Below are 13,979 nucleotides of genomic sequence, written 5' to 3'. Positions count from 1 at the left end.
TAGAGATATACCAAAAGTTATTTACTGTAATATAAAGCATCTTGTACTGCCTATAGGAATTAATTTCATTTAGCGTTTACCTGAAAATACAGCTTCTACTCTGATTCATCCAAAAAAGCTGGAGCAGCGTTGTGTTTTAAGTTATTGATTCTCAGTTTTGGGAGCCAAGATAGCTTGTGTTTTCTCCATTGAGCTCGAGGATCAGCATTCTTTAGTTTAAAAAAAAAAAAACATCTTGAAGTGAGAAGAGTAAGAGAGGAAAAGGAAGGAAAACTTAGTAGGAAAGGAGAGGGAGGGTGAGGAAGGAAAAGAGATTATATAGAGAGTTCATAATTGCTTAATATGACATGAAATTTAATAATACAAAATTCAAGCCTCTAGGTTTGTTTGTTCAATAAATATGAATTAAACACTCACTTGTTTGCCAGACACATGCAAGACATAAAAGGATATTCCCTTCTGATCCTTTCAATTGACAGAAATTGTAACCTTGCAAGTCCACTCAGGTATTATTCCTGATACTCCTTTTTCAAGACTGTGTCCATGAACAGCTGAGAAGTAGGAAAATTCCCATTCCATTCCAGCTTAGTCACTTCTTGGTGTAAGTTACGGCTTTATCTGTTTGCACCTGCCCCATGTGCATGCATTGCTTCTCTGTATTGTGGGCACCTGTTCAGCTAAGTCAGTAACTATTAGAAAGAAACCATGCTTTAGAGTCACACCTAGTTACTGGGTTGCCGATGCTTGCTCTGTAAAATAAAGCCACCTATTATGGAAAAAATCACTGCAGGAATTGGAAAGAAATTACAGGGAAAGAAAAGCTACCATATAGGCCTTGGCAAATAATGCTTGATGCTTAATAGATGACAGTTGTTTTGTTGTTGCTATTGCTGTTGGTTTCCTTAGATCAAAATTTTCTTAGTTATGGTAATGAATGTGACAGCAGTCCCAAGGAGGGGACTTGGATTCTGCTCTTCTAGTCAGAGAAAACATTTTGTATATTGAAGTTTAAGGGTAGAAACAGAGAGTAGGTTTTATTATTTCTCTTACTTCACTTCTCCCCTCTTTTCCATAACTAGTTTTCACCTGCAGTTTTCTTTAATATTTAGGGTGCAATGAAATATTCATGTCATTTTTTCAAAGGTTATGTATACAGAGGAACCATACGTAACTGAGTATACATACAAATATTGGCGTTATTTTTCACACTTGGCAAGTAGAGATCTTTAAAACATAACTTGAAAAGTTATTAAATTTTAAGATGTTAGGAAATGCTTTAAAGGGAGATATGTGGAAATACTTTTTTTGGCACAAGTAATTACCCAGAAAGGACATCCCATTTTTAAAAAAGGCCTATTGATATAAGAAGAGCTAGAAGTTTGGCTAAATATTTCAGAATTTGTTTACTTGTCCTGAGCTTCAAAGACTTGTGTCCTGGACTTTGGGAAGGGCAGAATCACTAAACATGAGGATTTTTTTTGGAAAAGTTTGTTTTGGTGAAAAAGTTTTGAAATTCATGCATATCAGAGGACTGCAAACAGCTCATGGAAAATGTGTTTTATGAAAAGAATATTCATGGATTTCAAGAATGTATTGCACCCAAACTAACATATGTTTTAATTCCATTTCACATAAGCTTTTTGAAGTGCTCTCATACATACGGTTCTTGAAGCTAGGGTCCTTGGCCAGCTCTGTGAGGAAGGTTGCACAGTATAGTAAGTGTGTCCAGGTCTTCAGGGTTCCCTTTAATCCCCTAACAGAAGGTTTCTCTGTTTATCCTGAGGCTGGAGCTATGCTGGCTGATAGAAAACACACTTTGGGAGTTGCTACTTAAAGGAAGACAGAACTGAGCAATTGGGCCTGGACTCTTCCAACATAAAAATCAAAGTTATCAAGAAGTTGATAGAGCAATTGGTGCTTCTCAAATCTGTTTCCACATGCTATGGCTTAATTATGGGAGCAATGAAAATGCCAATTCCAACAATAATTATAATAACTATCACTTATTTAATGTTAGATCCTGTGCTATGCACTTGACCTATCAGACCTCATTTAATGTTTACAACAACCTTTTAACAGGTATTTCATAAAACAGGAGACTCTGTGTCCAACAAAGGTAAGAAACACTGAGTAAAAGAAGTTAAAGGGTTTCTTTACTGCAGTACTTCTCAAGGCTTTTAATATGGTGATCCATGTTATAATCTTCAAGGGGATCTATATTATGTTATTTTTTCAAATGTATTAAACCACAAGCCCACTGCCTCCCCTCGTCCTGGGCAAGTGACCACATCTGGAAGAGATGGAACAAAGAGATTGGGACAAACTGCCCTATGGATTGCTTGTGTAATCTATGCTTATTAACCTTGGAAATTGGACTATTTTCTGTCATTTACCTAGCCATGATACCTAATCTTAAAACAATGTAGAAGCTTGTATCTCTTCCTGGAGAACTGGATCTGTGCCCCTAATCTACTCAAATCCAAGCCACTCTCACCTGTAGCCCCATAACTGGTGTTCCTGCTCTCCTCCTTGTCACCCTATAAGCTGCTATCTGTGCTGTAGCCAGAGCAACCTTCAAAACAAAACAAAAACAAAAATACATCACACCACTGTTTTCCAGAAATCTTTTGAAAACTCTCCATCATCTTCAGGATAAAATTTGAATGCCTTTTCATGTTCTGTATAACTCTGTACAACCTGATTCTGCCTGTTTCTCCTTACCATCCTCCCCACAAGCTCCCTCTGCTCAGGGTACACCCCACTCCCTGAGTAATCTTCTTTTAATTGTCACACTACTGTTCATATTTCATTTCTTACCTTAAATGGTGTTTTCTCAGAGAGATGGTCAGTGATCATGCAAAAAAATTAGAGATACTGATGTTGATAGGCTCAATAAAATTAAAGGGTTTTTTTTTTTTTTTTTTTTTTACAGTAGGACTTCTCAGAACCTTCTATATGTTACTACACAACATAAATTTTGAGAAGGGCACAGTGGCGCCAGCATTGTGGAACAGCTGGTTATATTTAAGTCCTAGCTGCTCTGCTTCACATCCTGTTAACCTGTCTGGGAATGCAGCAGAAGATGGCACTAATACTTGGGGACCTGTCACCTGCCTGGGAGACAAGGATAAAGTTCTTGTCTCTTGTCTTCTACCTGATACAACCTCAGCCATTGTAGCCATTTAGTGAATAAACCAGTGCATGGAATTTCCTGTTCTCGTTCTTCATATCAGTAATCACAATGGTTATTTAATGGCTGTCTCTTCATTAGACTCTGGGTCGTAGGAATGCATTGACAAGGAATCAGTAAACATTTGGTAAGTGAATGAAAAATATGAATAATTTTATGCTGTCCTGCCTTTTTAAAAATTTTCAATTTTTAATGCATACATCAAAATTATTTTTAATTTTTAACTCATACATCAAAATTATGTACTAATTGTTATTTTTATTAATCTATTCAAAATTTTACCCTCCTATTTAAGTCTAATAACTCTTGGAGGAAAATCTGGAATTGGAATTAAATTTAGCACTGATTGATAACAGTTTAGGTTTAGTGACAATACTTGGCTTTTATATTTTAAGAATATTAATCTTTTAAACATTTTTAATATTTACTCTTTCAACTTTTAACATTTAATATTTAAAATTTTTCCTTATCAATGGTATTCCTTACATGTTATCCTTAACTTTTCTTTTTTAAAAGGTTTTATTTATTTATTTGAAAGGCAGAATGACAGAGATCTTCCATCTGCTGGTTCACTCCCCAAATGGCTGCAACAGCCAGCAATGCGCCAGGCCAAATCCAGGAGCCTCCAAAGCCAGCAACTCCATCCAGGTCTTCCAGGTAGGTGGCAGGGGCCCAAGCACTTTAGCCATCATCCACTGCTTTTCCAGGCACATTAGCAGGGAGTTGGATTGGAAGCAGAGCAACCGAGTCTACAACCAGCGCTCAAATGAGATGCCAGTGTCACTGGCAACAGCTTAATCTTCTGTCCCACAATGCCAGCCTTAACTTTTTAAAAGTTGCAGTTCAGAGTGAGACAACAAACCAAAATAATGCACTAAAACATTCCTTTCCACCTAGCCATATCCATAGGAAGTCTTTTTTGGTCCATGAAGTCCAAGCCCAATGTGAGCTTGGTAGCACTAGCCTTCAGAGTAGGCCCAGAAACCCTGAAAGAAGGAAAGACCTTTATGAAATCATAGTCTGAAAATAAAAGCATAGCATGATTACACAGTATATACATGTGAGCAGGTATTTAATGTAAGACTATGGTAGTGGTATATGCATTATTTTTTATGATTCTCCTTGTGACCTATGGAACATAGTTTCATTGCTACTAAGCAGGATTACAGGTTCAGTTGTGACTGATGAAACAAGACAGCTGATGAGACCTTGTAAAAATCCACATAGTGATTTAGGGTGCATTAAATAGGCTCTGAAACTAAATGTAGCATTGGTGCCAAATTCCTTGGATCCTCTGAGCCTCTTGTGTGGATAGAGCCAGCAGGTGCACAAAAGTAAATGTAAAACACACAAGGTCACTTCTTGGTAGTTGGATGGGTGCAGCGATCTGTCCAGTTTCAATTCTTTGACAAAAGCTATCCCTAGAAAAGTGTATTCAAAAAGCATGGATGGCAGATGCAGACAAATGGTACTTCCTAGAGAGATTATCCATGTTAGTTACCTGTTATCAGTTACATCCAAGTTCTGCAGCACTGAAAATACAGCTTGCTTTGAGTTTCTGTGATATGCTTTGGTTTCGTTGGCAAGGAGACTTCACCAAGATTTGCTAAAGTCTCATTAATAGATTACTAGCACTAACAAGAGGAAGATTCCCTCTAATGAGAGAAAGTGTGTATCTCATTAATGGCTTGGAAATTAAGCAGTTTCTAATCAATGCTAAGTGACTGACCTTCGTGGAGTATGCAGCTCATTAGTAGAATACACACAGATGGTAATGTGCTCAAAGGTATTTAAAATATATGTGAAGAGAACTACATTAATATGACAAACCCATCTCAACTCTTCATGACTTGGCTCACTGTTCCCCTGTGCTATGTGTGTATAATTCGGTGCATTTATATTTGAAAATGAACTTGCTTGGTTAAATCTAAAGTATTCAAATTTCTGCATAGATAGTGCATTATGATCAACATTCATAATAATTTGCCTTCATGAAAAAGTCTATAGGAAGAATTGACTTTAATAATGACTTGCTTTATTCAGTAACTCGTTTATCTAAGGATAATTGCCTTGAGGGAAAATGGAATCCAAGCCCAATACAATAAATGCTTATTTGAAATTGTATTTGACTATTTCTTTCTTCCTTGATAAGTGGTTTCTCAGATCTGACCTGTTAATAAATTATCCCAGCATCTCAGAGGGCCTTACTGAAGATGTTCATGGTGAAATGTTCAATAAATATGCTTGGCTTTCTCTGACAGCAAGCCAGTGGTGACATCAGAGATGGTGTGACTATTCTTCAAATAGGACAATGCATACAACAGCCAACTGACTAGTTCTATTCTTATCCCGTATGTGCCAAGCTACTGCAAAAGACTCAAGTGGTAATGCATGGGTAATTTTTAAATCTTATGTCCCTTTTCTTTCAGTAAGCCAATCTGTCACCTTTAAGAGGCTTTTCAAGGATTTCCAGAAGTTTTAATAATATGCTCTCACATCTTCTCTTTACCTTGCCCACAGATTGAAATTTCCTTGTCTTGTTCATCATCTTCCTCAGAAACACCTGTTTCTGGCATCTGTAGTAAAATCAGCCAGATGAGGAGTTTATCAATTCCTCAGGCTCCTTTTGTTTTCATTTAGATAAGAAGCTCCCCAAAGGGAAGACCTTTACTTCTTGTTTGGTGAAGTGCTACATTTGCTCACAACTCTCTGCTCTGATAAATGGAAATAGGTCTTGGAATAGAGCCAAGAACTGACAAACACTTCCAAACAGCCTGCTTTCCATTCCTCTTGCTTAGGAGAATAGTGCTCTGATGATACAACAGCCTCAGGTCATGTGTAACTGGATAAGATCCAGGGGTAGAGGGATTTAAAAGTCTAGAAATCGAAATCCAAGAATGGAAGTTGGTTCTATTGCATGTTCCCCCAAAACAAGATGGGTAGATTGTAAGATTAGCAGTAAGTAGAAGTCCAGGATGTTCATTTGCTTTTAATTGATAAGGCCAAAGGGTGGGATAAATCATTTAACAGAACCCTACAAAGGTCTCTGTGTATATCACATTTCTTAAAGTGGTTGCTGTCCTTTGTCACCTCAGTACATAGCTTCTCCACGATGCCTTCTTCCTCTAATCCTGTTCATTTTTCTCTGTGTCCTCTACCACGTCTAGAGTGATTAGACTCGGATTTCTTTAAAGCTCTACCATGTTGGATATTCAATGTCACCTCAGTGGTGAAAACAGGCTCATTTATACCTCGGGACATATGGCCGCTTTGGTTAAACTCCAAGGGCCTTACTCTATTTATTTGTTGGAATTTTTCTAGCTTATTACTAAATGACAGACAAGACAAATGAATACAACCTCTGGGTAAATTTACAAATTTTAGTGACATTTCTCTCCATTAAGTTTTGACCTTAATAAGACAGCAGGGACCTTCATATAATAAAGTAGTCCATGTATTTTGTTATAGCTTTATAGATAGAGGAACACTAGAAGCATTTTTTTTTCTCAAACCAAAATGAGTTGTAAACATCTTTTCTGAATCTCAAAAAAGGAATTATTTTTTCCACTAAGAGTTGAAACAAGGAAACGATTGCTATGTTTGGAGACCCTAAATTCTGTCCCCAAGAGGGTAAGCCTGGATCTTGCCTCTGCGTTTTTGTTTTTTTCAGTGATGGTTTATTTTCAGTCTTGCATATCTGAATGGTCATGGTAGATTGAGGAACCTGGAAAATTCATCCCGACAGAACAATGAACTGAATATCTATATCTTTTCAAGTACCAGAAGGCCACATTTATAGGAAAATAAACCAATTCCTGGTTATGGAGGACAGTTGGGCCAGGGCTACTCTATAAGTTTGCAGTGTAGTCTTGCTCTCTTGCTTATGTGTTATGGTTTTACACGTTTTATCCCAAAGATATATTAAGATTATCTGATTCTTTGCCTTACTAGTCATCTCAAAAGGGTGGTACTTTAGTTTCCATTTTATAAAGGTAGAACAGATATTATTATTATACTCACTAATTCACCAAGAAATAGTCCAGGCACTAAAAAGATGAATGCAGATAAGATTTAATCCATATCCAGAGATACATACTGTCTTTTACTATAGAAAGGATCACATCAAAAATTACAATAAAGTTTAATTTGAGCTATTACAGAGTTTAGAACAACAAACTTTGGGAGGATGGTATTTTTAACAGTAAGAGGCATCTTTTGATCCCTTTGGAGAACTGTGAAGGGAGAATGTGAATATATCCTAAGGCTTTTTGAAAGTTGAATATAAACATGGTTTTTCATTTATATTTCTTCATTATCTAATGTTGTACATGCAGTGTATCCCTGCTATTGTACATGTGAAAGGAAACAATTGGATCATTGAAGGATTGGCTGAGTTGGATAGACGTTTATTAATATCTCATTCTTCCATCTGTGCCTTGTCTCATTCTATCATTCCTACTTAGAATCCTCTCTGTCTATCCATATGAGGCTTATTTTTCAAGGCCCTATTAGAGGGAACCCTATATTGAGGAGGATTTGCAAATAGGCTATCAACAGAGGATCTTAAATGCACACAAGAAATTAAAATCTTAAGTTATATAACCTTTATTCTAAAGGTGTTTATCAAGTACTGGCCATTATTCAGAAGTTTGTTGAATAATAGGTCACTTTCAGTTGAAGAGCATTTGTAGAAAGGGATTGACACACGGTGATAACTTGGCTGGACTAAAGCACACAGATGTGTGAGTTGTTCTTTAATCAAAGATTTAAATTCCCTGTTTCCAGAGGCTTCACATTGGTTCTGAGAAGTACTTTGTGGTAAAAATGAACCCCAATTGTCCTTTTATTGGGAAATTTTTTTTTTTGAAAATGTTAACCATAAAATATTCAGCCACTTAGTTTTCAGGGTTGAAATTTGGGCACCATTTCCTGATTTAGCTCTGCTTTGACAGTACTGCTCCCCCATTATTAGAGAACCTCCATATGTCCTAATTAAGTGGCCAAAGCTTGGCTTCTTTGGATTGATTCTGTAATGAAGACAGTAATGACTCATAATGATTCTGAAAGAACTGTCTAACCAATCTTGCCAAAACTAAAATTGCCTTTCATTTTTAATATCCCCAACTGTTCTTGCCCTGTTGGGAATAGTAAATGTATTTGCGTCCGGGTAGAACCTCATATGCAGCTCTGTGAAAAACAGGGCAGTTCTCTCCGTGTTTTTATAAACACTGTGTAGCCAAACCATGCATATTGAGGGCAAATCTGTACACACACGCACTTCCCAGGACCTTTGATACTTGTGAGCCTTTCTCTTTTGCCTCAAAATTTGTCAATAAGAAACTAGCGACATATTTCTGCCCCCTTCCTTGTTTGGAAGCAAAATCCATTACCAGCCTTTTGATCTCTTTAGACTATGAGTGACAGCTACCTATGGGCTTAGAGCCACCACCAACCCCTTACCATACAGCAGGTAATAAATAGGGGCACATGGGCAATGGCTAGGCCATTCACTAGTCCCACTTGCTAGTTCCACTGAGATGAACTAAATACCCTGACCTGACATCTAAGTAGTTTGTCATCCTGGACTTCTCTGTAATATCTCTTCTAGCTGATGCCACTGCTTGCCTTTCTAGACCTAAAGAATATTCTGAACCTTTCTTGGCCTGCTGATCACTTAGCCTAGGTTTCTTCTTGACAGCCCTTTCCCAATGTTATTCATGCTGAATGCCCAGGAATGAGAGAAGGAATTGTAGTGAGGACTGCTGAGAAAGGTAGAAGGCAGAGATACATTCCAGATCCCATGAGGTATGGATAAAAGAGCAGAGACCTATTTTTCATTATAAAAATAGGGAAGGAGAAAAAGTTGAGGAAACATACAAGTTAGATTAGTTTTGGTGACTACTGAAATGTCTTCCATTTTGTAAACTGAGTGGGAGGTAAGGTCAGTAAGCTGGAGAGAAAAGTGGAGAATAAAACTTGAGAAGATAGTTACAATATAGACTTAGGCCCTGCTTACATAGCCCCCCCCCCCCCCCCCCCCCGCCAAAGTAATCGCCTGTGTTAACAGGGGCTATCAGCTACCCTGAAAGGATTTTGCCCCAGAATAACCAAATTGAAAATCTTCAAGGGGGCTGGCATCGTGGCACAGTGGGTTAAGCCACGACTTGAAATTCTGGCATCCCATATTGGAACGCACGTTCATGTCTTGGCTGCTCTATTTCCAATCCAGCTTCCTGGTAATGCACTTGGGAAGGCAATGTAAGATGGCCTAGGTACCTTGACCCCTGCCACCCATGTGGGAAAAACCGAATGCAGTTTCTGGCTCTTATCTTTGAGCTGGCCTAGACAGGGCTATTATAACTATTTGGGTAGTGAACCATTGGATGGAAGAATCTCCCCACTCTCTGCCTTTCAAATAAATAAGTAAGGCTTTTTTAAAAACTTCATATACAGAGTACCAAAATATGTAATATATATGAGTGAAATTGACATTTTGTGATTTGATTATTATTTATAGCCCTTGTCTATACTCTTGAGGAACAATGGTTTTTCTACTTACTGCTTGTTGAATTCTTTATTTAGTGGAGGGTTAAGGTTGTGATTATAAAATAAGCTGAAAGTATGTCATTGTAAAAAATAAAAGGAAAATTAGGCAGGAGGAGGGAGGGAGAGAGCAAGGGAGGGAGGGTAGAGTGATAAGTATCATTATGCTCTTAAATCTGTATATATGAAATACATTATATTTGTTCCCCTTACATAAAAAGAATTTCAAGGCTTCATCAGTAAAGTTGTTTTAATGAGCAGGTCTCTAAAGCCCTGATACCACAACAATGTGAGTTGGCCCCATTATAAACTGATAGTGTCCAGCCTCAGCTGGATTCTCAATGTTGCCCAACAATCCATTTTTTTTGTGTTGGTCTGCTACTTCTGCTATTACATGCCACCACCCCCTATCCCCAAAAGTGCATTAGGTGGTAATATTTGGGCTTGCAGGTCTGCACTGGGAAGACTCCTATGCTGGGAAGCCATGGCAAGGAACTAGCTTATGTGACCACTACCTAATCTGTAGTGCTAATTGGTGAAAAGGCATGAGTCTCTTAGGATTTTCTGGAGCTTTTGAGAGCAGATAATTTTAAACCCATTGTAATGAAAATCAGCTTTCTGGAATTAAATCAAGATGCAAAGCAGAAAATACGATTTTTTTTCTCTAAAGTGGGTGTTATCTTTCCCTTCAGAGTGTGTTTTCTTAGAATTCCTATAAGCACTGTCAGCTGAGAAGCTAGAATAGGAATGTGTTTATATGCAGTTAATGCACTATATGAAAATAATGCAAATAAGACCAAGGGAAGACTTTGCAGTGAAAAACTGTTGAAATTTGGGGTTACAGAGCTTGTGATAGATATAATAGGTGGCCTAGCATCAGGACCATAGCATGAGTTGCAGCCAGTTGGACCGGGCAGATATAACAGGTCACGTGAAAATCACTTTTCAGAAAGGAATAAAGTTGAGCTGAAGTATTTGAAGGACAAACATGCATGGATAATAGTAATTACAGATTACTATGTTTCAGATACTGTCCTCAGTAATTTTTCTCTATTAACTTGTTTAACCTTCACGATGATATTGTGAAGAAAGTACTGCTTTTTGTCCACTGAGGAGTGGAGAATTAACATAAACTTCCCAGGGTTATGGAGCTAATTAATGGTAGAGCTAGATTTCAAACCCAATTGTAAAGACAAAAGAAGGAACTATCATCTATGTTTTTAAAAATAGAGGTTAAAAAGATGCCCAAAGTTATACAGATATTAGAACTAACTGGCTGAGTGACCCAGGTTTTGTGTCTGTATGATATCATTCAGTTACTAAACCCTGTCCTCTCAAAGTTCAGCAGTATTAGCATCACTTGGGAGCTTATTAGAAATGCACCTTTCTAGGACACTTCCACGACTTGCTGAATTTGAATCTGTGTTTGAGAAACAGCTGGCTATTCTTCATTATCACGGGTTTACGGGATTAATGGCTTCAAATGTCATTAGCCAAAGGCAGAATCTACAATCCAACTCTAAAGAAGGATAAGGCTGGAAATTGTGTGTGTGTGTGTGTGTGTGTGTGTATGGAGTGGTCAAAAGCATGAAACAGGGATTTAAATAGTTGACCAACTACGTTAAAAACATTAGAGTTCAGAGGTAGAGAAATTGGATTTTTAATGCTTAGCAGTTCATATCCTATAACTTCATCACGGAAGAGTTCCTGAGGAACTGAGATATCTAGGCAGGCCTACATCTCTTAAAGTTCCTCTTATTTATTTAGCAAAGGGAAAAGCTGGTTGTGAAGTGCTACTGAATTTTGCAGTGGCTCCAACAGGGAAGGTCAAAGATGGATTTGGTATGTACTGACCTTTCGGCTTCTCCATCCTGAGGGATCACAGATTTCACTGCTTTAAGTACACTCGATACATGACTGTCTAGATTTATAAGAGTAAAATTTAGAGATCTGTAAATCAAGAACTGTGGCCTTTGTAAATTGCCGGTTGTATTAGAGGACACATCATGTGTCAATAATGAGTTCCCCTAACACATTTAAGATAGAGTGCCATTTTCAGCACTTAAAAAATGCAACCTAGTAGGAACGTACACAATATAAGTGAGGTGCTCCTGCATGAGCCAGGGTCATTTTCTGGGTAAAATGATCTGAATGTCTCCAGAATTCAGGATAAATAAGGTGTTGGCAAATGCCACCCTTTAAAAGGCAAAAGAGTTGCTTTCTGGAGAACACACTACTTTTGACTTTAGACCTCCTTCAGTTTTGCTGTTTCAGTTTTTATTCTTCATGGTCCATTGAACCAAACTTGTAACTTAAAGTGGTTCACTGAACTGAGATTTATTGCAATTTGAGGAAAGGAACAATGAAATAAAAAGACAGTTTTGTTATTTTTGTACAAGGCCTCCTAAGCAACATTTCACAAAACATATAGTGTCAATTACCTCTGTGACTTCATATATTCATCCGACAACCTACTCATTCATCCATTCAGCTAATATCAGTAGTCACTGGAAAAGGGTCAGAGACACACCAATGGACAAGATTGATACAGTTTCTGCTCTTTTGGAGTTTATAGACTAGGAAGAGTTGCAGCCAGATTATCAAGGCAGCTCTCGGTAGAGTAAGATTAACACCTAAGTTGATTGAACTCCAAAATGTCACGGGACCATAAAAAAGTTGTCTGTGATCCAAACCAGCTGCAATTGATAGACAGAAAACATATCAGGTATTTATCTATGCATAAAAACTTACTCCAAAATTTACTGCTTTAAACAATCCATATTTTATTATTCCATGGTTTCTGTGGGTCAGACACTTAGTAATAATTTAGCTGGGTCCTCTACTTCAGAATTTCTCTCACTGGTTGCAGTCCAGATGTTGGCCAGGGTTGTAGTTTAACTGGGGAAGGATCTGCTTCTAAGCTCATTTGCACAGTTGGTGGCAGGATTCATTTCCTTGTGTGTTGTTGGACTGTGGACATTAATTTCTTGCTAGCTATTGGGCAGAGGCCATCCTGAATTGCTTGCCACATGGGTCTTTCCAATATGTAGCCTACAATATGGTAACTTGATTCATCAAAGTAATAAAATGAGGGATAAAGAAAATGTTTGCCAGACAGAAAGCGTGGTCTTTCATAAACTAATCTTAGAAGTGACCTCTCAAGAGTTTTTCTGAGCCGGCGCCGTGGCTCAATAGGCTAATCCTCCACCTTGCGGCGCCGGCACACCGGGTTCTAGTCCCGGTTGGGGCGCCGGATTCTGTCCCGGTTGCCCCTCTTCCAGGCCAGCTCTCTGCTATGGCCAGGGAGTGCAGTGGAGGATGGCCCAGGTGCTTGGGCCCTGCACCCCATGGGAGACCAGGAAAAAGCACCTGGCTCCTGGCTCCTGCCAGGATCAGCGCGGTGCGCCGGCTGCAGCGGCGGCCATTGGAGGGTGAACCAGCGGCAAAAGGAAGACCTTTCTCTCTCTGTCTCTCTCTCTCACTGTCCACTCTGCCTGTCAAAAAAAAAAAAAAAAAGAGTTTTTCTGTATACTTCTCCTTAGAAAAAAGATATAGGGTGACAGTTTGGTATGGTGGTTAAGATGCCACTTGGAACACCCACATCCCATATTGGCATGTCTGAGTTTGATTCTGTGCTCTGCTTCTGATTCCAGCATCCTGTTAATGCATACCTTGGGAGGCAGTGTTAATGGCTCAAGTAGTTAGGTCTCTGTCACTCATGTAGGAAACCTGGATTGAGTTTCCACCTTCCAACTTGAGCTTGGCCTAGCCCAGGCCATTTTCGGGAGTGAACTAATAGATTTGAAATCTCAATCTCTCTCTCCCTATCCCTCCTACCCTGCCTTTCAAATCAAATTAATAAAAATAAAAATAAACAACTTCCTATGCCCAGTTGCACTCAAAGGGAAGAGCTAAAGATTATATGAGGATGTATCAGGAGGTAGGGATCACTAATAGCCTTTGTAGAAGTTGTCTATTGTGGGGAGCAGCCCGGACTGGACTGAGTTACTGGAATTAAGACTTATTCTATGCATCTGCTCTCCCACAATATGGCGCTGGGAGAGAAGTAAACAGCTTCCACACAGCTGCCTCCAGTTCAACTAATAAACTGTAGGACTTGCTCCTGATTGGAGGAGAGCAGCGTACTCGGCGTGTGGGCAGCCGAGTTAGGATTGGCGGAGGAGGACTATAAAGGAGGAGAGAGACGGCATGCACAGGGAACATCTATGGGGAACATCTAAGGGAA

General features: G+C 38.7%; 1 protein-coding gene across 3 annotated transcripts in view; it reads left to right on the top strand.

Annotated features, from left to right (window-relative positions):
• The window catches only part of IL1RAPL2 (interleukin 1 receptor accessory protein like 2), a 1,320,043-nt gene that overhangs the window by 122,428 nt on the left and 1,183,636 nt on the right, over positions 1–13,979 (top strand). The window lies entirely within an intron of this gene.

Source organism: Oryctolagus cuniculus, chromosome X, assembly GCF_051225735.1.
Source record: "Oryctolagus cuniculus isolate XC-2025 breed Fujian yellow rabbit chromosome X, ASM5122573v1, whole genome shotgun sequence".
In the NCBI taxonomy this organism is placed as follows: domain Eukaryota; kingdom Metazoa; phylum Chordata; class Mammalia; order Lagomorpha; family Leporidae; genus Oryctolagus; species Oryctolagus cuniculus.
The sequence above is the reverse complement of the archived record's forward strand: the minus strand, read 5'-3'. Positions and strand labels throughout refer to the sequence as shown.